This window comes from Erythrolamprus reginae, chromosome 3 (assembly GCF_031021105.1).
Source record: "Erythrolamprus reginae isolate rEryReg1 chromosome 3, rEryReg1.hap1, whole genome shotgun sequence".
NCBI lineage: Eukaryota > Metazoa > Chordata > Lepidosauria > Squamata > Dipsadidae > Erythrolamprus > Erythrolamprus reginae.
The window spans coordinates 230,588,687-230,611,733 of record NC_091952.1 but is presented as its reverse complement, the minus strand read 5'-3'; the positions used below and the strand labels follow the sequence as shown (position 1 = coordinate 230,611,733).

Here is a 23,047-nt window from a genome sequence, read left to right as displayed (position 1 = left end):
GTAGGCGGCTAGGGCGCCCTGAGTGAGTCATGGCCTTCGGGAGCAGCACTGTGCTCCTGAAGGCCACAACTTGCTTGGGGCACCATCGCCACGCCGAGAGATGCCTGAACAGCGGGAAGATGCCTGAATCCCAGCGACCAGTTAGGTCCCACAGAGTGGATCTTCTCCGGGTCCCGTCAACTAAACAATGTCGCTTGGCGGGACCCAGGGGAAGAGCCTTCTCTGTGGCGGCCCCGGCCCTCTGGAACCAACTCCCCCCAGAGATTAGAATTGCCCCCACCCTCCTTGCCTTTCGTAAGCTACTTAAAACCCACCTCTGCTGTCAGGCATGGGGGAATTGAGATCCTCTTTCCCCCTAGGCCTTTACAATTCTATGCATGGTATGTATGTATGTATGTATGTATGTCTGGTTTTTATATTAATGGGTTTTTAAGCGTTTTTAGTATTAGATTACTATTGTACACTGTTTTATTGTTGCTGTTAGCTGCTCTGAGTCTCCGGAGGGGGGCGGCATACAAATCCAATAAATAAATAAGTAAATAAATAAATAAATAAGGCAGAGAACAGGCTGCATGGCCAGAGCTCGGGGCTGCCAGGTCTGCTGCCCACACCAAATGCCATCTTCTCAGCGCCGCCCCTTCTGCACTTCACAAGCAAGGTGGAGGAGGCCCCAAAAGGTAAGGGGAGGGCTGTTTTGTGAGTACTGTACGGTATTTCTGTAAATAAACAAAATGGCTGCCAGAGTGACTATGGCGCGTCTCACACCATCACTAGAAGGCAAACTGATGTAGTTACTTTCTTCCACCCATTCTACGCTCTGCGTCTGATCTTTCCCTCCCAACACCTGCAGGCATAGTTCCCTCTAAGCTGAGCAGTGAGCAATCGCTCACTTAAAAATCATCATCAACTCAGAGTTTTTCAAACCTGCCCAGAAGCCGAGAGGGAAAGAGTGAGAGGGAAGGAGAGAGAGAGGAAGAGAGGAAGAGAGAGAAACAGATAGAAAAAAGGAAGGAAAAGAGAAAGAAAAAGAATGGGAGTAAGGCAGAGAGAAAGAAAATCAAAATCCAGTTTGAAACTAGCTCAACTATTTAAGTGGCATTTTGATATTGATAGAGTTGCCCTATTATGAGCTCACTGTTATAGACACACAGTACAGTATTTTATTTTGAAATTCTCTGAGGCAAAACAGGGTGGGTTTTTTATTTATTTGTTTGTTTGTTTGTTTGTTTATCTATTTATTTATTTATTTAATTATTTTTATATTTCTGTGCCACCCAGTCCCAAAAGGACTGCCGCTCAGACACTATACTTTTCCGCCCACCCCCCAAAAAAATTAGAGGGAACACTGCCTGCAGGTGGTATATTTTCAAGCGAAGTACAAGATTGCAATTACAGAGGTTTTTTTTTATTTTCTAAGAATGCCTTTTGAACCCCTGTGGGTCCAAAGAGCATAAAAATAAACAAATAGAATGGAATAGAATATTTGTCACACACCGTACTTTCATGAAAATAAACACAAGTTGACGTAGGGACACCAGCGGAGGGGTGGTCAGCTTTGGAGGTGCTTCTGCCACGACTAGATGTTTTCCTCTCCTGCAGTGATTAGATTAAAACAAGGAATTGCTCTGCTTACGCAGAAGGGTGGAGGAAGTCTAAAGGTTTAAAAGGTGCAACTTATTTTCCTGGCTCCGTGAAGTGTAATCTTAAGATCTCTGACAGAGGCAAAAACGCTCCCACACTGCCCCCTCTTCATTAAAAGGTAAGAGTTTGGTATTCGGTACACTAAAGTTTGTCATAATTGATATCCTGTGTAAATGTTAGTTAATAGATATGTCACATATTAATTCATTATTTTATTTGCAAACCTAGCTAAAACCTGAATCAAGAACCATACTTTTTTGGGGGAGGAAAGTGAAATTGACAAATTATATAAATTTTTCATGGCTAAGCAACTAAGAAACTACTGTGCCATTGAAGAAATGGGGGTTCAGTCCTACATTTTTAAAGCCTTTCTTAAATGTAACTTTCCCCCTTTTATTGTTGTAGTACCTCCTTTCCATTCACAAAACATCTTTGAGAATCTCAACAAAGTAATTTCTTAACCTTGAAGGCAATGATGTTTTTCTTTTTTTAAAAAGGCAAATCCTTTAGGCCAAGTTTGATTCTTGGGGATAATGAAGATTATGATGATGATAACAACAATAACAACAACTTCTACAGAGTTGGAAAGGATTTTGGAGGTCTTCTAATCCAACCCACTGCTTAGGCAGGAAACCCTATACAGTACTACTTCAGACAAATGGTTATCCAATATCTTCTTAAAAACTTCTAGTGTTGTAGCATTCACAACTTTTGGAGGCAAGCTTTTGTTTGATAGCATCCAATGTTCAATATTGTCAAGATCCTTCTGTATTTTACTTCTGGAGTGTTGGCTATTCCTGCCAGTTTGGTGTCATCTACAAATTTGAAGAGTTCCCCATCTATCCCCTCGTCCAAGTGATTGATGAAGATATTGAAGAGTACTGGGCCTAAAACTGACTCTTGGGGTATTCCACTGCATACATCCCTCCATGTAGATGCAGTTCCATTGAGCACTACACATTGAGTGTGATTGGTTAGCCAGTTTTGAATCCATCTGATGGTGTTGCTGTCCATCCCCCATTTTTCTACTTTACCTAGTAGTAGGTTATGGTCTACTTTGTCAATTGCCTTATTGAATTCCAAGTAAACCACATCATGGAACAGCCTGCCAGCGGAGATTATTTTTAAGAGGAGATTGGACTGCCATCTGGCTGGGCAGGCATAGGGTTTCCTGCTTCAGCAGGGGGTTGGACTTGATGACCTGTAAGGTCCCTTTCAACTCTAATAAATAAATAAATAAACAAACAAACAAATAGCTCTGGTCCACTAATTTTGTCACTTTGTCAAAGAATGCAATAAGATTAGTCTAGCATGATCTGTTTTTGACAAACCCATGTTGGCTTTTGGTTATTACTTTGTTTGCTTCCAGGTGTTTGTTGATTCGTTGCTTTGTTATCTTTTCCAAAAAATTCCCTGGTATCAAAGTCAGGGTGATAGGTCTGTAGTTTCCTGGATCTGTTTTTTTTTTCTTTTTTGAAGATGGGAACCACATCAGCTCTTTTCCAGTCCTCTGGCAGTTCCCTGGTGCTCCAGGATTCTTGAACGATATACAGTAGTAGTTCAGTGGTTCTGAGATCTCGTGTGACAGTTCCTTCAGAAGCTTGGGGTATAATCCATCTGGTCCTGGTGATTTGAATTCATCTAGGGTAGACAGGTGTTCACTTACCATTCTCTTCCCTATTTTAACTTGTGTTCCTAATACATTTTTTGATAGGTTGGACTGTTTTTCCCCCCTTTGTGTAAAGACAGATGACAGATTACATTGACATATTGCTGTTGCCTTTTTCCAAGGTGCTTTTTTAACTTACCTGTCCTTCCATTTCTTGGCAGTTTTTCATCCAACTACAGTACTAACCAGGTGCAACTCTAATAAAATTTTAAGGATTAGCCATGGTCAGTTTGGTTGGGTCACCTATTGCTGGCATTTTTTCCTTTTCATTAACCTAAATTCTATTTGTCTTAAATACTTTCTTAGTACACATTTCTGCATATTTTGGCATAAAAAAAATTGTTCTAATTTTTCATGGAAGAGTCAAACAGAAAGGTTACAACTACTATATTTGCAATTTAATCTAATAGTAGTTATATAATACCAATGTTATCTTAGAAACATAGAAGACTGACGGCAGAAAAAGACCTCATGGTCCATCTAGTCTGCCCTTATACTATTTCCTGTATTTTATCTTACAATGGATATATGTTTATCCCAGGCATGTTTAAATTCGGTTACTGTGGATTTACCGACCACGTCTGCTGGAAGTTTGTTCCAAGGATCTACTACTCTTTCAGTAAAATAATATTTTCTCATGTTGCCCTTGATCTTTCCCCCAACTAACCTCAGATTGTGTCCCCTTGTTCTTGTGTTCACTTTCCTATTAAAAACACTTCCCTCCTGAACCCTATTTAACCCTTTGACATATTTAAATGTTTCGATCATGTCCCCCCTTTTCCTTCTGTCTTCCAGACTATACAGATTGAGTTCATTTAGTCTTGCCTGATACGTTTTATACTTAAGACCTTCCACCATTCTTGTAGCCCGTCTTTGGACGCGTTCAATTTTGTCAATATCTTTTTGTAGGTGAGGTCTCCAGAACTGAACACAGTACTCCAAATGTGGTCTCACCAGCGCTCTGTATAAGGGGATCACAATCTCCCTCTTCCTGCTTGTTATACCTCTAGCTATGCAGCCAAGCATCCTACTTGCCTTTCCTACCGCCTGACCACACTGCTCACCCATTTTGAGACTGTCAGAAATCACTACCCCTAAATCCTTCTCTTCTGAAGTTTTTGCTAACACAGAATTGCCAATGCAATACTCAGATTGAGGATTCCTTTTCCCCAAGTGCATTATTTTACATTTGGAAACATTAAACTGCAGTTTCCTTTGCTTTGACCATTTATCTAGTAAAGCTAAATCATTTACCATATTACAGACCCCTCCAGGAATATCAACCCTATTGCACACTTTAAGTTTGTAAGAAGCAATCTTGCACATGCTTTGAATTGGTGATGGGCTGCTACTGGCTTTACCGCCATTTTGCTGAGAGTACGCTTTGCTGTGTGCATGTGCAGTTCAGAGGAAATAGAACTTCCGCATTGCAAACTAGGCAAGGAGCAAGAAAAACAGCTACGGAACAGCAATTCAATCCACTGCCCCTGATCAGCTGGACTTCAGAAGCAGAGATAAAGGTCAGTATAACCCAGTGGTGGCCGGACGGGCCCACTTTCACAGATACAGTGGTACCTCTACTTACGAACTTAATTCGTTCCATGACCAGGTTCTTAAGTAGAAAAGTTTGTAAGAAGCAATTTTTCCCATAGGAATCAATATAAAAGCAAGCCCCATGGAGACTTCTCCCTGCCTTTTCTGGCCCTGTTTCCTCCCAGGAGATTCCTAGAGAGGCCCTACAGAGGCTTCTCCCTGCCTTTTCCAGTTACAGTTTCGGAGGATCTGGTTTGTAAGTGGAAAATGGTTCTTGAGAAGACGCAAAAAAATCTTGAATACCCGGTTCTTATCTAGAAAAGTTCGTAAGTAGAGGCGTTCTTAGGAAGAGGTACCACTGTATAAAGAACCGATTCGCTTTCGGCTTGGGGTCAGAGCTAATGGTTCGGGTAAACCAGTCTGAACCAGTAGCAACCCACCACTCCTTTGAATCCTTTTAAGTTCACAGAAGTGACCCTGCTCAATCTTCCTCCATGTTCTTCCATAAAATAAAGTTCTGAAGCTTCATGGTATTATATAAAATATACTGCTCAAAAAAATAAAGGGAACACTCAAATAACACATCCTAGATCTGAATGAATGAAATATTCTCACTGAATATTTCATTTGCACAACTGTTCCATTTGCACAAGAGCATGTGAAATTGACTGTCAATCAGTGTTACTTCCTAAGTGGATAGTTTTATTTCACACAAGTTTGATTTACTTGAAATTATATTGTTTTTTAAGTGGGTTCCCTTTATTTTTTTGAGCAGTGTATATAAATTTAAAAAAATATTTCTGGTTTCCAACTTCAAATATGGATTTAACTGCAGAGTGTGGGGTGAGCATGTATTTATTTATTTATTTATTTATTCATTCATTCGATTTCTATGCCGCCTTTTTGCCTGAGACTTAGGGCGGCTTACAACATGTTCATATTTCCTACAATCATTTATTGGACCGGGTGTTCAAGATTTTTTGGCTTCTTCTTAAGAACCATTTTCTACTTAAGAACCCGAGCCCAGGAAAAATTTCCCAGAAAATTTGAGAGCGGCATGAAGGCCTGAGCAGTTTCCTGCCATTCTCCCTTTAATCCCAGCCTTGTCAGGCTTTTCTGGGCTGCCAGAGGAACCTTTCAGTGGCGCTTAAGGAGGCTTTGGCATGGGAGGCGCATACTTCTCCTCACCACCCTAGAGTCCCTGGTTTTTTTTTAAGGCTTAAAGTTTTGGATTTTTTTGATTCCCTTCCCCTCACCTTCTTCCTTTGGCAGTGATTGTCTTCCTCCTCTTCTTCCTACTCCTCCTCCCACCCAAATTCCGAGCTTTTATTTCTTTCCTAATGGGTTTGCACACATTATTTGCTTTTACATTGATTCCTATGGGAAAAATTGTTTCTACTTACAAACTTTTCTACTTAAGAACCTGGTCACGGAACGAATTCTTAAGTAGAGGTACCACTGTACAGACATTTTGAAGTTCTACTTATGATATCCCAGACACAGTGGTGAAACACTTTAAACTTTTTTCTCCTTTTCTCCATTACACCTGCTGCAATTTATATCTGCAGCACTTTATACATCAGTTGCCCTCAAGCATGAAGTTTTTCTCTTCATACCTGTTTTGGCCTTTGTTTTGACTATTTTGTTTGTTTTGACAGTAATAAAATAGAGAAGATAAGAAGACTCATTCTTGGCATCCAAAGCAGAATTTTATTTTGAACCTGACAGAAAATTTAACATAGCATAATGTTTTGATATTGTAGCTCCTATTTTATTTATCCAGATAGCCAGACAGTCAACCAACCAACCAACCAACTAATCAACCACGTTCTCTTTCACAAAACATTCTTCCATTTTCCACTCTTGTTATTCAGCATTTCATCACTCTAATTTAGAGTGTTTGGGGATTTCTCCATAAGTCAGGATCTTTTTTCCTCACTATATATTTTGAATCTACACCAAATGTTCAGTTTTTGGAGGCTATTGTCATAGATGTTTACATTTGGAAATGAAAAATAAATCAGAATACGAACATGGTAGGACAACCATCTCATATTTTCGATATGCTTATTCTCATTGAACGTTTTGAACTCTCAGTGGCTATTATTTTTCCTTCCATAAATATTTCCCCTCCTTTTTGTTGCGAGTTTTGGAATCCTATGACTTAGAAGATAATATTGATATTTCCCACTTTGCAGTTTATTCTGGAAACTACAGATTGCTGATTTCATATTTTCCTGTGATAAAATCCCATGTTATTTTGCTATATATTATTTTACTTATGTTGTCTTGTTATATTTTTTCTGGGTTACGCATACACACCATGACCCTTCTTAGCATTATGCTGACCAAAACTCAATGCTTTCCTTCCCTTACATAAGTTTTCTTAATTCCATGTGGAATGTTTATTATTGAACAATATGTACTAATATGTTGTACTAAGATGACCCATAGTTACTACTGAAAGGTTGTAATACATGTTTCTTCTCAAGTATCTTCTCTCTTGTTTTTTGTTCTGTAAATATTGACAAAGATCAAGCTTGGGCTTTGTCAAAGCAACTACAGTATGATGTTCAAGTGGAAAGCCAAATGCCTTAGGGCCAAATTAGAAATAACACAGAAGCAGCAGGAGTTTCACTTCTGACATTTTTAAAAGGAAATGTTATTAGAATAATCTAAGTTAAATAAAAAATGAAGAAAGAGAAAGAGCTTGTTAAACTTTATTCTCTAGATATTTTCATTCAAAATCTACTTTCTTAGCTGGGAACACACAATATGCTAATTTACAAGTAAATAAATTATATTAGGATTTAGTGTGGTTGGAAAGCATTTTTATGTATATGTGTAAGAAATTGGGCTGTTCCAAATAATTGGAATGGAACTATAAACCAGCTATTTTTTGCTAGTTGCGGCTTCCAATATCATTTTTATTCATATAGAAAATTTTTATATATGTCTCAAGTCATGTTCAGGTTCCTTTATCATCAGATTTTTGCTGAATAAGGAAAAAAATATACATTTCAAAGATTGCACTTATAATTGTATGATTTCTTTAATAATAAAGTTTTTAAAGTTACACAATTTCTGTATTTCTAAACAGTAAATAGGTTCGAACATTATTTTTAAACTATTATTATTATTAGCATATTACTTATACAGTATGCTGTATTCTCTTTTCATTTGTATCAGATTATTGGCCTTTCTTGCAATATTTCATACCCTGTTAGTTTAGCAGTTAACTGTCCTATACTGTTATTGTTAAAAATTGTTTCACAATTTTTTTTTTTGGTTAGGAAAAAAACAGTAACAGTTCAGTTAAATAACACTTTCAGTTAGCATACACTGTGTCCCAAGAACTAGGTGCGATTAGGCAGTTCTTAGCTTGATAAATTCTTGGCAAATCCATGTATATTTATACTGGACTATTCCAGGACAGCTAACATTGTTCAAGTCTATTAATAATTATCTAGCAGTAAAACGTACTGTATTCAGAAAGTCACTTATAAATGCACTAGAAAGGCAATCTCTGATACCACGATAGGTTCCTAATGATAAACCTGGAAAGTGAAGTCTGAAATGCCAAAAGACTAACGGAACATATTATCATATGTGGTGGGAATGCTACAAAGCAAGAGATTATTGGGAGAAAATTAGACAATGGCTAGAAGACATATTCGAGGTGAAACTCAATCTGAAACCCTAATTATTTTTGTTAAGAATAACTATCAACAAATACACGAAAAATAAAGTATATTTAGTGTTACATATTTTAACTTCTGCAAGAATAGCATATGCCCAGAATGGAAAAATAAAGATACTCCTACAGAAGAAGAAATCTTATTCAAAATTCTAACATGTGTAGAGATGGATGTACTGATGTTAAAGCAGGGGTCGACAAAGTTGTTCAGAATCTAGGAGCCAGCCAAAAAATTTAGGAGCCAGAATTTTTTTTAAGCAAACTTGGTTTTTTGCCGAGTCTCCACCTGACATCGCTTTCACCCCCTCCCCCCCGGCGCAGGCCTGGCTCCGCCGAGCCGGCTCTGCTGTACTCCCGTCGGGATCCGAGGGGAGACCGTTAGTCAGAAACCGAAACAGAGAAGAAGGAAAGGGAGACCGGGCCGGGGACGTGGGTGAGGGGGGGAGGGGGAGGAGGGGTTACTGGTCGGAAGTCACCGCGCACGCGGCCGGAGGAGGAATGAACAAAATCTCACGCCGGGAGGGGAGGGGCTTCCGCTTCTCTCCGAAGGCGGGTGAGCGGCCAAGATCGGAGCGTCTGTGTGCGGTGGGGGGGAGTGAAGGGGTTCGAGTAGGAGGCGGAATGGAGGCAAGGGGGGGAGGGAGAGACGCACGCAAGCGCAGGGGACGCTGGGAAAGCAGCTCGCTCCGAGGTTGATGGGCGGAGCTACGGAAGCCAAGATGTACCATTTCTGGGCGTAAACACAAGGCGGGAAAAATATACTGTATACCAGTGATTTTCAACCTTTTTTGAGCCGCGGCACACTTTTTATATTTACAAAATCCTGGGGCACACCACCAACCAAAATGACACAAATCTAATAAATAAATAAATAAATAAATAAATAATAAATAAATACATACATACATACATACATACATACATACATACATAAATAACCCCCTCATATATACAATCCCATGTAACATCCCCTTATAAATACAGTCAATCATCAATCATCCCTCCTGAAATTTATACCACTGTCTCATTTATGGGTACTTCTCCTGTCTTTCCCCCTTTTCTCTCTCATGTTTCTCATTTCTCTCTCTTCCTCCCTTTTTCCCTCATTCCTTCTCCCTCTCACTTCTCCTCTTTTTCCATCCCTGTCTCTCTCCCCCCCTTATGTGTGTGTATGTATACACACTCCAACCATTTCCAAAACCAGTTGAGGGCTGGTTTTTTTTTCTCTTTTATCCTTTTCAAAAACAGGTGTGGGCTGGGGGGGGGGTTCTTATTATTTGGATGCTTTTTACCATATGCTTCAAGAATCACCTCTCTCTCTCTCTCTTTTGTTTCTCTCTCCTCTCATTCTCTGCCTCAATCATTTTATCATTTCTCCTTTTTTCTCCCCTTTTTGTTCTCATTTCTCTCACTCTCCTTTCCTCTCCCTATCTGTCTTGCTTTCTCTCTCTCTTGCTATCTTTTTCTCTCTCTTGTTCTCTTATTTTCTCTCTCTCTCTCTTGTTCTTTCTCTCTCTCATGCTTTCTCTCTCTTGTTCTTTCTCTCTCTGTTGCTCTCTCTCTTATTTTCTCTCTCTCTCTCTCTTTCCTTTCTCTCATTCCCTCTTTCTCTCTATCCTTTCTATCTCTCACTCTTTCCTTCTCTCCCTCCCTTTCTCTCTCTTTCCATTCCCTCTTTCTCTCTATCCTTTCTATCTCTCACTCTTTCCTTCTCCCCCTCTCTTTCTCTCTCTTTCCTTTCTCTCATTCCCTTTCTCTCTATCCTTTCTATCTCTCACTTTTTCTTTCTCTCCCTCCCTTTCTCTCTCTTTCCTTTCTCTCATTCCATCTTTGTCTCCTGGGGCTGACTGCGCCTGCCCTGCACCCCCCACCACGGAGGGAAAGCATTTGGCATCGGCACCGCCAAACCCCCCCCCCCTCCACAAGCAGCAAAAGCCTCTGCGACTGAGCCGGAAGGCAAACGGTGCACCCCGCCGCTTAGGCTTTTGCTGCTCCGGGGGGGGAGGATTTTCTCCTCCCCGCCCCCCCGGCAGCCAAACGTCGCTGGTGCAGGAAAGCAGCGTGTTAAAAGGCGCGCTGCTTTCACGGAAAACAAACCCGGCTTTCCTGGCAACGGAGGATGACAAGCAGGAAGAAGCGGGGTGGAGCAACGCCAGGCTCAAGCAGGCAGCTTCCGCGCGTTTCTTTCAGCGGAAGAGGAGGAGAGGGAGCGGATCGGGTGGGCGGGGGCAGCGCCTTCTACTGCCGGCGCCTCCCCACCCCCGCCCCCGCCCCCCCCCCAGGCAGGCAGGGGAATGGGAACTGCGCGCCCATGGAAAAGGGCACGCAGGGGGGTATTTTGGGGTGTGCGGGTAGCGGCAGCGGGCAATAGCCGGGGGGCGGCTTCTGCAAGTGGGAGCTCCAGGGCTGAAGCCTCAGCCCTGGAGCTCCCACTTGCAGGAGCCACCTCGCGGCACACCGGTTGAAAAACACTGCTGTATACACATACAGTACAGCAGGCAACATTTTCTAGGCGCCAGACAACATTTTCTAGGCGCCACTGGCGACCAGGCGCCTGGGTTTGTCGAACCTTGTGTTAAAGTATAAATTGGATACAGATTATTTTGAAACCTGGAATAAATTATATAATTGGACAGAGAGGAAAACCAAGATTAAAGGCTAGAAAGTATGATGGAGAATTTCTAAATCAATGAAAATTTAAACAGATATTGGAAGATTAATAGGGGGGGGAAAGGGAATAACCAATGTATATACAGTACTGAATGAACTGTCATGTACCTTTTCTTTTCTTTTTGTTACCCGTTCGTATTGTGCTATATTGTTATGTATATGTTATGTTTTTTAAATGTAGTATAAATTTTTAAAAAAAAATAAAATAAAATAAAAAAGAAAGTGAAATCTGAAATAATGCACATTACGAAAGTCACACAGCACAGGATGTAACCTGAACTTGAAAAGTATGTTGGCTGTAATCTGGAGCAACTCCCCCCCCCCCATTGTCAGAATTTACAATAATTTGGTCTGATTTTCGGAGTCTACTTGGTAGATCAATTGCCTCACTGCCCTCTAATATGAATGCAGAATAGAATAGAATAGAATAGATTAGAATTCTTTATTGGCCAAGTATGATTGGACACACAAGGAATTTGTCTTAGTGCATATGCTTTCAGTGTACATAAAAGAAAATATAGATTTGTCAAGAATCATGAGATACAACACTTAATGATTGTCATAGGGGTCAAATAAGCAATGAAAAAACAATCAATATTAATAAAAATATTAGGATACAAGCAACTACAAAGGAATGCTTCCCCTCTTTTAACTGCTCTTGACCAGGGCTGCCTTTTCTTATACAGACAAGACCAGCTGCCCCAATTCAAAATGACAGCCACTGCCCTAGCGCATCTCCTGGGATGCCACCGGGGTCAGCTGGGAACCCAATTGTCATCTCAAAAATGGGCACCCAGCCCTGGGTGTGAAGAATTACCTGCGGCAGAAATGCCACCCTAAATAATAATAACAACAACAGAGTTGGAAGGGGTCTTCTAGTCCAACCCCCTGGTTAGGCAGGAAACCCTACGCTACTTCAGACAGATGGTTATCCAACATCTGCTTAAAAACTCCCAGTGTTGGGGAATTCACAACTTCTGTAGGCAAGCTGTTCCACTGATCAACTGTTCTGTCAGGAAATTTCTCCTTAGTTCTAAGTTACTTCTCTTCTTGTTTACTTTCCACCCATTGCGTCTTGTTCTGCCTTCAGGCGCTTTGGAGAATAGGTCGACACCCTCTTTTTTGTGGTAACCCCTGAGATACTGGAACACTGCTCTCATGCCCACTGCTCTCATGTATCCTAAGATTTTTATTAATATTGATTGTTTCTTCTTTGCTTATTTGACCCCTATGACAATCATTAAGTGTTGTGTCATATGATTCTTGACAAATCTATCTTTTTCTTTTATGTACACCGAGAGCATAGGCACCAAAGACAAATTCCTTGTGCGTCCAATCACACTTGGACAATAAAGAATTATATTCTTTTCTATGTCTGCCCTGGTCCTTCTTTTCATTAAACTAGCCATACCCAGTTCCTGCAACCGTTCTTCATATGTTTTAGCCTCCAGTCCCCTAATGACAGCTGCATATCAGAAGAGATTGGACTGGGACGGTGTAGGGTTCCTGCTCCAGCAGGGGGTTGGACTAGATGACCTTCCCAGGTCCCTTCCCACTCTAATAATCAATATAAATAAATAAATAAACTTCGAAGCGCTTCTGTTTAAATCAAGGCAGAGCGCATTGGAATAAGAGTCACTTGCTCCTAACTAACTGGAAAGCGCTAAGAGCTTCTCGTGCTGATCTGGATGTCGCCTCTTCTCTTGTCCCCTCTTCGGACCCGCTCAGCGAAGCTAAACCAAGCTCTCCCCCCTCTTCGCAACCCGTCCGAATCTTTGAAACTGTGCGTCTCTCTGTGCCAGGCCGACGCGCATGCGCACTGCCGTCCTCGTCGGGAAAAATTCGCGTCGGGCGGGTGGGGAGGGGGCGGAGGTGAGGAAGTGCGCAGGCGCGGCTTTGCGCTCCGCGGGGGGAAGCGGCGCCTCCTTCCTCGCACGCTTGTGACGCGCGTCTCCGAGCCCCTCCTCTAAGGCCGGCTTTCCTTATAAATGCCGCCTGGCTGCGGCCTTTCTTCCTCTTCTGCCTTCTCGCGGTGCGTCCCGCTGCCCCCGGTGCTCACCTCGGTTGCCGTCCCGCCGTCTCTCTGGCCTCCCGGGTCTCTCGTCGTCGTCGCCTCCTCCTCCACCACCCGTTCTCCGTCCCTTTTCCCCCGTCGGGTGCCGCTTTTTCGGGCCGCTCCTCAGCGCAGCCTTGCGCTCTTTCGCCGGCCGCCCCCGCAGCCTATGGCCCTGGAAGGCGCCCTTGCCGCCTCCTGTATTTCTGCTGTAGGTTCCCACATCACTCTTTAAAAATTCCGCCTAAAAAGAGAAGACGATTTACCAAATCTTTCGGGCCGTTGTCCCACGTGAGTATCCATAGATCTATCTCTCTATATGTGCGCTTTATTCGGGGGCCTGGTTTTCGAGGTGTGTGTAGCGGGATGGGGGTACCCCGGCGGGCGGGCGGCCCCTCCGCGGACTGAAACTCGCCCTCCAAACGCGGCGAGAAAGGGGAAAAACCTGCGAAGCTCTCTCTCTGTGTGTTTGTGTGTGTGTGTGTGTGTGTGTGTGTGTTTTGTGTAGGTGCGGGCCTATCTCACAGGTGTCCGGGAGTGGAGGGGGGGGGACGGGACGCCCACCTTCCTTCTGGGGGGGGGACCATCGTGGCGGGCTGCCCTGTGACACCACCGCCAAGTTCTCGAGAGGGGAGCCGCCTCCAGAGAGCCTCTCTCTCGCCGACCGAGGCTTAGATGGCGGGGAGGCGGTCGTGCCTTGGCCGCCCTTTTCCGAGGAAGCATTTTAGCTCTCATTAAGAAGCGGGGCATAGTGTTGGATGTAGTGATAGGTCCATTCACTCTGACAGAATGGTATTTACAAGAAAGGTTAAAAGGTTCCTTGGGGATGCTCCAAATAACTTAAAAAGAGCAGAGGAGGAAGGAAGGAAAAATAATAGGTTAGCTTCAAAGGGTAGGATTACAGTTTTAGAATAGAATAGAATAGAATTCTTTATTGGCCAAGGGTCATTGGTCACACAAGGAATTTGTCTTTGATGCCTATGCTCTCAGTGTACATAAAAGAAAATATATATTTGGCAAGATAATGATTGTAATAGGGGTCAAATAAGCAATGAAGAAACAATATTAATAAAAAGCAAGTGTATATTATATTCTCTATGTTTGTAGAAATATATGAATATTCATTTCTGACAAGGAAGGGAATGCTTCATAAGGACCTATGGAACTGTATAATTTCTTATGAATGCAATGACCTGGGAATCAAAAGCGATTTATTATATAACTGTGTAATTATTATTTTGACAGTTTGTCATGTTTGTTGTTTGTAACATAACATTTGAAAATAAAAGAAGAAGAAGCGGGGCACGGCGCCTTATAGCACCGGCAGCGCTGGACATCCCGTCCCAGCTGGTGTTTTTGAGGATGTGGGGAAGCGCGGGGCTTCGAGCCTCTGGCTTCGTCCTCCTCCCGCTTCTTACTTCTCAAGGGAGGGAAAAGGCGCCCGAGCTGGTCGGCCGTCTCTGAGGGGGGAGAGGGAAAAAAAGCGGCTTCTGTTTCTAACATGGCGGACGCTCGCGTGGGCGGAGAAGGGGGCTGATGTCTGCGGGCGGGCTGAGGGGCCCGCTCGAAGTCCTTAGGCCGGGCGGTTTTTTTAAGGGGGAAAAAAGAAGCGAAGGGTGGGGGAGAGCCGAGAAGCGGGAATACGGGCGCGGCGCTCGGAGGGAGAATATAACGGAGGGGGCTCGGCAGCAGCAGCAGCTCTAACTAACATGGCGGATTCTTGTGGAAGGCGGTGTGGGAAGCCGCCGCCGCCGCTTGTGTGGCTGCCTCAGAACTGGGTCACTTTGCAGGGAAAGGCTGGAGAAGCAACAGCCGTTTCAGCCTGTTGTCACTGAAAGTGGGAGGCGGGGGGAGACGACCAGACCGGGGTCGAGGAGTGGGTGGGTGGGCGTTGTCAGGCTGGGAGAAAGGAGATCCCTAGTCGCCCTGAGAAGCCGGCGCGATCTCTCCTAAGCCCGGGAAGAACGTTATTTTGTCGGCATGTTTTCCTCAGGATGGATTGGGGGGGGGGGTGCTCAGGAGACTGAGAGCCCCCCCCCCATTTTGTGTGTGTGAGAGAGAGATGAGGACCGGTGGTAATATAGCAAAGCTTTCTTTCCCCTCCACCGTGTGCCTCCATGGGAAGGTTTAGCTCAAGCTCCACTGGTTTATGTTTGTCGGTTGACACCAAAACAAGGCTTCCTCCCCTTTGTGAATGTTAAGAATTCACTGAATTCTTCTGTTTCTGGTAGAATAGAATAGTATAGAATTCTTTATTGGCCAAGTGTGATTGCGCACACGAGGAATTTGTCTTCGGTTCATATGCTCTCAGGATACATAAAAGAAAAGATACATTTGTCAAGAATCATGGTAGAACACTTAATGATTGTCATAGGGGTCAAATAAGCAAGGAGGAAACAATATTAATAAAAATTGTAAGGATACAAGCAACAAGTTACAATCATAAGTGGGAGGAAATGGGTGATAGGAATGATGGGGGAAACTAGTAGTAATAGTAGTACAGACTTAGTAAATAGTTTGACAGTGTTGAGGGAATCATTTGTTTAGCAGAGTGATGGTATTTGGGGAATACCCTGTTCTTGTGTCTAGTTGTCTTGGTGTGCAGTGCTCTGTACCAACTTTGAAGGTAGGAGTTGAAATGGGTTATGTCCAGGATGAGAGGGGTTGGTAAATATTTTCACTGCCCTCTTTTTGACTTGTACAATATACACGAAAATGGTATTGAAAATGGAAGGGGATGGTGATCCTGTCACAGATTACTTAGCATGTCACTAAATTTCATAGGTTGTCTGAAGTTGTGGGAATTAAACTACAGTGGAAAAGTGACTGGTCTTTTCCTGGAAAAATAGTTTTGATGTCATTTAGTCACCAGCATCTGATATCCCACTCTTTATCATGAAATTATCCTTCATTAAAGAATATCAAATGGCTGGTGTGAAAGTTGACAATATAAAGTGACATCAATTTCACAGGTAGTCTCCTTTATATCTCTTTCTCTTCCGGAATGAGTGGCATTAATATCAGAGCCTTTCTTGTATCATAACATTTAAGACTAGTTTACTAAAAATAAATGAAACAAGCCCCTTAACTACTGTATGTTATTTAATGACCAAAAACTATTAGACATGCATGTATTTTCCACCCTAATTGTTTATTTATTTATTTATTTATTTGGATTTACATGCCGCCCCACTCCTGGAGGACTCTGGGCAGCTTACACCAAAAACATAAAATATGTTGGGGATATTTGTGTCATATCAAATTAAAGAGATTTAGTAAGTTCACAAAAATGTTTCTGCTATCGGTACAAAATGTACAGCAGTTCTGTTGGATCTGAAATCTACCGTTAGCAATTACAGTAAGTCAAAATGACATTAAAGAATATGTCTTAAGTTCTTTGGGACTTTTAGGAAGAGACTGGATAGCTGCTAGTCTGGAATGGTATAAAGTCTCTTGCTTGAACAGAAGGTTGGACTAGAACACCTCCAAGGTCCCTTCTAATGCTGTTATTCTGTTGCTGCATTTTCAACAGGGTCTAATAAAAAGAATTATGGAGGAAGCAAGAAATTACAAAAATTGGGCAGATTATATAGCCGTGAAAAGTCTGTTTAAAAAATGCTTAATAAATACAAATTATCTTTTGAATAGTCTATCCTATTAATTTAACTTTAAAATTTAAACCCATTCATGCTGCTTAGGTAATATAAATTGTATCAAATCTATTTGGACTCTTAGTATAAACAAGCAATTTCTGCTTTATTTCGGAATAAGTAGATCGAACTCTGATTCAGTTGTGTAAGTTAGTTGTTATTAAACATGTAAAGGGAAACATTCCAGTTTGGGAATACAGAATCAATACTGGTTTTTTTCCCCTTTTTGGCATGGCTGCTTAAAACTAAGCTAGGGAGCATAGGATTATAACCCAACAAAAGCAACAGTTATTTCTTGGTCAGGAAAAAGTATTTATACACTAAATTCCTCCTTTCTTAGCCTAGTACTTATCAGGTAATTGGCATTTGGTTTCTTGTAAAAAATGTGGGTTTTAGAAAATGTTGAAAAGTGTATTAATTTAGCTGTTACAAAGTTGTTTCTTTGGCCTGACCTAATTTATGAAGAGATTGGATAGATAAAATGAATTATGATACAACTTGACAAACATTTTACCCTGGGGTTGGACAAAAAAATATTGAAGCTGTTTAATGTCACAAGAACAATACCTTTATTTTGGTCATAATATTAATACATAACATTTAACGTCTTGTTTATATTGATCAGAATTGGCAATCTTGATTTATAATAACTGATGGGGAAAGCACCTTAACTCTGCTCCCTTTTCTAGTATAATAGTTACAAATTTTAAACTAAACATGCATTAGAGCTTTTGAGTATTAAATATATACTGGTAACAGAAAAGCATATTGTACTTACACAAAGGGGCCCTTCAATTCTTCATTTGATATTGTTAATGCTAGTATTATTAGTTACATAGGCATATGCTGTGGAAGTATAAATGAAGTGTGGAGCTCAGCACCTTTAAAAAGGAAGTACAGTACTGTTTATATGTATTTCAAATGAAAATGAAATCTAGCTTTTTAGTGCTAATTCTTGGCACTAAATTCTTGGATAAATGTATAGCAAATCCCATAAGAAATAGTATCATTAGCTGTCCAATTTTTGCTTCTGTATAATAACATTTTAAAATTGTGTGAGTTAACAGCTGGGAGTGTTTTTAATCAAGTTTTGTGGGCGGATCCTTCTAACACAGCTGGCTAGTGAACAATCTTGGTGAAAGGGGAGGGGAGTCTGTTCCAGTCTGGACTGGTTTTGCCCAGTTCTTTACTTCCTGTGGTGTCAACAGTACTATTGCTACCATGGCTTCTGAAACATGGCTTCTGAAATAACATGTCTCCAGCCCATATGTCTCAGTAGGATTGGTGTCCCCTTTCTTCATTTGCCCACTTATAGCACAGCTAGGAAGCTTCTTTATCACACAACAGGCATATTAACCTATCTCAGCTACAGAGAAGTTGGCAGCTGATGAACTATAACAAACTTCAGAGCAAACCACAAAGTGACAGATTTGAGTTAATTAAGTTGAAGAATTTATGGCACACAATAGATCTTCTGTTTTAATAATTTATTTTAATAATTTCAAGTCAATTGAACCATCTGTGAAGATATCAAAAATTGGTTATTCTGTTTTTGATTTTTTGTTTTTTTTCTCTAAAGGTAAGGTTTAGTTTTATGACTTAAAATTTGCTTGGAGTACAGATTGTGGATTTAAATATTACTTGCTTTCTTAATCATGACTTGGAATAAAGGAAGAAAGACAATACATTTTCAAAAATTAGTTTAATTACAGATGTAGAACATGATAAAAAATAGCCTTGCTAACAATAGTAGGTTTAAGGGTTGCTGTAAAAAACAAATATTAAAGGAATTAAATATGAAACTAAAAGGAGAAAGTAACATTCATGTAATTCATTTTGAAACATTTATTGACTTTAGAACATCTGTGGAATGAATTTTAATGGTAAGTAGTTAAGCTTGCAGTGTGGTTTTGCACAAACAATGCTTCACATTGTGTATAAACTTTGCTATAACTCTTGACATTTTCAAGTATTTTCTTCATACAGTATAACTTAAACTTCTTGGAAGCACTGAATCTTAATGTTATACTCAAACTTCTTACTATTCTATTGATAATAAATTGTTGCATAAGAATCACAACTGAAAAAGACAAATGGGTCCCACTTTGTGATTGAAACTACACACTAATTGTCTGTATATTGATAGGTGCCTACAAATTTAACTCATTTTGAGAAGACTGAATAATTTCTGTTACCTATTTATCTTTGCCATGAAAAGTATGCATCACAAATACAATCTGTAATATTTATGTACATGAAATGGATACTGGATAAGGTGACTTTTGTGTGGCTGTTATGTGTATCCAACAATTTTAGTTTGTAAACCGATTTATAATTCATTTTGATTTTTAAAAACAGGGTTTGTTTTTTTTAAAAAAAAACCCTGTGTATTGTCATAAATGAGCATTGAAAGTTCTTGTATGGATGATACCTAAAGTAGGCATTCAATACAATAGAATATTTAGTAAAAGCATTTTCATATTTAAGAGAACTTTACTTTTCTAAACAAATTACATACACACATCTTTAAACTAAAATATCTCATATTTTATACTTATCTAGCATTGCTTTATTAATAGCTACTATATCATAATATGATCAGGAGAAAATATTGTAAAATTTAGCAAAATATTACAAAAGCCCATAGTGACACATCATATACAATTCTTTGCTAGAGAATATTGTTGCTTTCAAAAAGTAGATTGCACATTTCTGACAATTGTCCCTTGTTCTTTAGAATAATACTACATTTCCAATTTCTGGTATGATTCTTTTAGCCACCTGCCAAGCACTATAAAATCATAGATCCTGATCAGTCAGATTCCAAAGTTTTGGTGTATAGTTCAACATTACATTGATAGATTTGACATTTGAAGATTCTACATTGAAGTAACTCTCCAAAAAGTTAGTAAATTATTGCATGACCATATGATATGATTCAATATTTGAGCTTTTGATAGAAGTATATTATGGCATGTTAATTTTGTCATGGATTCTATCAATTAAGAGAGCAACTCAGGAGACTATAAGGCATCAAAGTATATGATCTAAATTTGAAGATGCATCCATTATTTTGAATTGGGAAGACTATCCAAAACTTTCATGATGGGGTAAAAGCAGTATGAAGAACTGGAGGAAGACTCAGTGTGGTGGGGCATATTTATGTAAAATACCGCATGTTCAAGATGCAATCCCTCAAGTCTATTCTAAGCCTGTATCTGGCAACACAATCCCCTGACCTCCAGGAGGCGTATCTACATGTGCCAATCCATCCAGAGCACAGAAAATACCTGTTTCTAGGGGGTGCTCACTTTCAATATCGAGCAACGCTCTTTGGACTTTCATCCGCTCCCAGGACATTCACAAAACTGTTGAACTTGGTGATGGCAGATTTATGGCTCCAGTCCATAAGACTTCAAGTGTACCTAGACCAAATAACTTCACGGAAATTCTCATTGGAGGCAAGCTACAACATTTCCTCACACAATAGGAATTCTATTCTATTCTATTCTATTCTGTATGATTATTTCAAACGTAAGCCTATTTTTAGCCCATTTTCTCACATCTTTCTGTTTAAAAACATATTTATTCATATTAATAGTTTAAGCCAGGGTAAGGCAAAGTTGGCTCTTCTATAACTTGTGGACTTCAACTTCCAGAATTCCTAAGTCGATCATGTCAGTCCAGCAATACTGGGAGTTGAAGTCCAACTGTTATAGAAGAGCCAACTTTGCCTACCCCTGGTTTAAGCTATAGATATAATTTCCCCCCGTGTTGTATCTAGTCAATGCAATCTTTCCTCATGGGATGAACTCCAGGTCCTTCCACAGATGCTGCCTTTTCTAATGACATTTGCATTTATAGCTCAGAGAATTTTGCTAACCTCTTAGCAAGTAGGAGAATGGGAGAAAGGAGAAGCAGGAAAGTCAAATTCCACACACTTTGAAAGAGATTCCTTGTGCTGAGAACTAAACATAGTATTTCAGTAGGTCTCACCCAATGGTTCCCAATTTGGGGGGGGGGGGGCGCTGCCCCTCCTAAGCATCTCTAAAATCCTGACACCCCCCCCCCAATATAATTCTTACTATTCAAACGGTGAACTCTACTTACACAGAGGAAGCCTAAATGCCATTAACTTGGTTTAAACAAGGTTCAAAAGAACATGGCATCCATGAAATAGAAAAGAACGAAAGATAATAGAAGTACTTAGGAACTTAAAAAATAATAGTATGAAAGGATGTGAATAAAAAGCAAATAAACTTTCAAAACATAATAGAGAACTGAAATACATAAATATAAAATAATTTTAATGGAAACTTTTTCTGTAATACTTCGTTCATATTAATTATACATTTTGAATTAAAGCTACCTAACAAATTCAATTTGAGCACACCTCAAGATTTACAATGCAATCCTATGCAGGTCTATTCAGAAGTAAGTACCATTGTCTTCAATGGGGATTAATCCTGTGAAAACATAAGGTTGCAGCTTCAGTCTAGTTAAGTTAGTGAGATCCTTGTGCTTGATGTCTGCTGCAGAAAGATTTTATATTAGGCTCCAATTTAGTCAGCTTCATTTTCAAATCTCGTTCAGTGATATCCAGTCGATTTTTTTTTCTTCAGTAGCAAATTACGTACAGCACTAAAGCCTCATTCAGCTAAATATAAAGATGAGAACGGTAGCAGCAGGTTTTTTTTTACAAAGTAGGTTAGAATTGGGTATTTAGTTTCTGTCTTATCACAAAGCCATACCACAGCTCCTTTTATACTGAATAAAGTGGGAGACCTAGTTCTGCTTGCGACAGCATAGGAGGCTGCGTGATGTGCTAGTGCCTCTGCCGCAAGGCAGGGAAATTGAGCTGCCCCCCATGTCCCACACCAGCTTACCTCAGGGGACCGGGCAGCCAGGCCTCTCATGGCCATGACACCATCACTCCATTCGGTCTACTCCATTGTGGCCATGAGCAAGCAGAAGAAGTGGGCTGGCAGCCTCATGGGCTCCTGTTGCATATGGCTGCTGCTGCAAGGCAGGTATCGGGGAATGGATGGCCTGGCTGAGGTAAACCAGAATGGGTGGTCGGTCAGCTGCTCAGGCTCTTAAGTGGGGCTTATTTGGGGGCAGGGCTTACATTAGGTGCACACATACAACATGCTAGGTCTTATTTTTTGAATAGGTCTCATTTCCAGGGAAATGGGTAGGTAGGCTCCAATGTGAAATCAATATAGGCAAAAGGGAAAGGTAAATAGAAAATAGAATAAGACAATTATGTCATTTCACTGACCAACCTTCATTCACATCATCCCTCAAGCTAGTGTTCCTATTCCTATGGTGCTTGTGCTACGGTAGCATAATTTGCTACCAGAGGGGGAAATTGCAACCCATTCCTTTCATTGGATCATTACACTGCAGAGATAGATAGGTGGACTACCATTATCTTAGCAGAATTGCAGTAGACCCTTGGCATTTAGCGTATCTTTTCCCATCCACAAAGCACAATTTATTATGTCAGCCTCTTTTTAAATCTTGTAAATCCTTGGAGTCCTCTGAGAGGGATGGCATATAAATCCAAGACTTTAAATAAACAAACAAATAAATAAATAAATAAATAAATAAATAAATAAAAGCTTGCACCATTAAGACATACTGATAGCAGCTGCTTTAGTTAATAATGGTTCAGGTTACAGACAGGAGAGAAATCAGCTGTATAAACCTAACTTTGCTGCTCTCCCTAAAAATGATTGAACTAATTTTTATTATGGAATTTACGTATTGGAACTGCAAAAGTGGATGGCCGGTCACATTCATTCCATTTCCATCAAAATGGTCTATGTGGGTTTAATTATTAGGTCTCGCTCCTCATATACTTCCAGCTGTTATCCATTATAAATTTTATCCATTATAAATTTTTAATAAACCAGTGCTACTTTGCTTGCTTGCTCAGATTTTTCATTAAGCTTATTAGTCAAACATTAAATATGTTTATACAAGTAATTTTTTGCTAGAATCTTGGTGATCTTAGTCTTAGTTAAGCTCTGTATCCTGCTATACTTTATTTTATGATAGTTTAGATATTACCCCCAATATATCCACTATATAATTTTTCTGGAGGAATTTTGGTGTCTGCAGGATTTGCT

The 23,047-nt window shown here is 40.4% G+C and overlaps 1 protein-coding gene across 2 annotated transcripts in view; it reads left to right on the top strand.

Annotated features, from left to right (window-relative positions):
* The first annotated feature begins 1,587 nt into the window (after window positions 1–1,587).
* AZIN1 (antizyme inhibitor 1) overlaps window positions 1,588–23,047 on the top strand; it is a 40,028-nt gene continuing 18,568 nt past the window's right edge. The window contains exon 1 of one of the 2 annotated variants that reach the window (XM_070748164.1): window positions 1,588–1,759. The gene's annotated coding sequence lies outside the window, so the exon portion shown is untranslated. Of the gene's footprint in view, window positions 1,760–13,072; window positions 13,555–23,047 lie in introns of those variants that run through there. The other variant, XM_070748163.1, reaches the window with a different exon arrangement.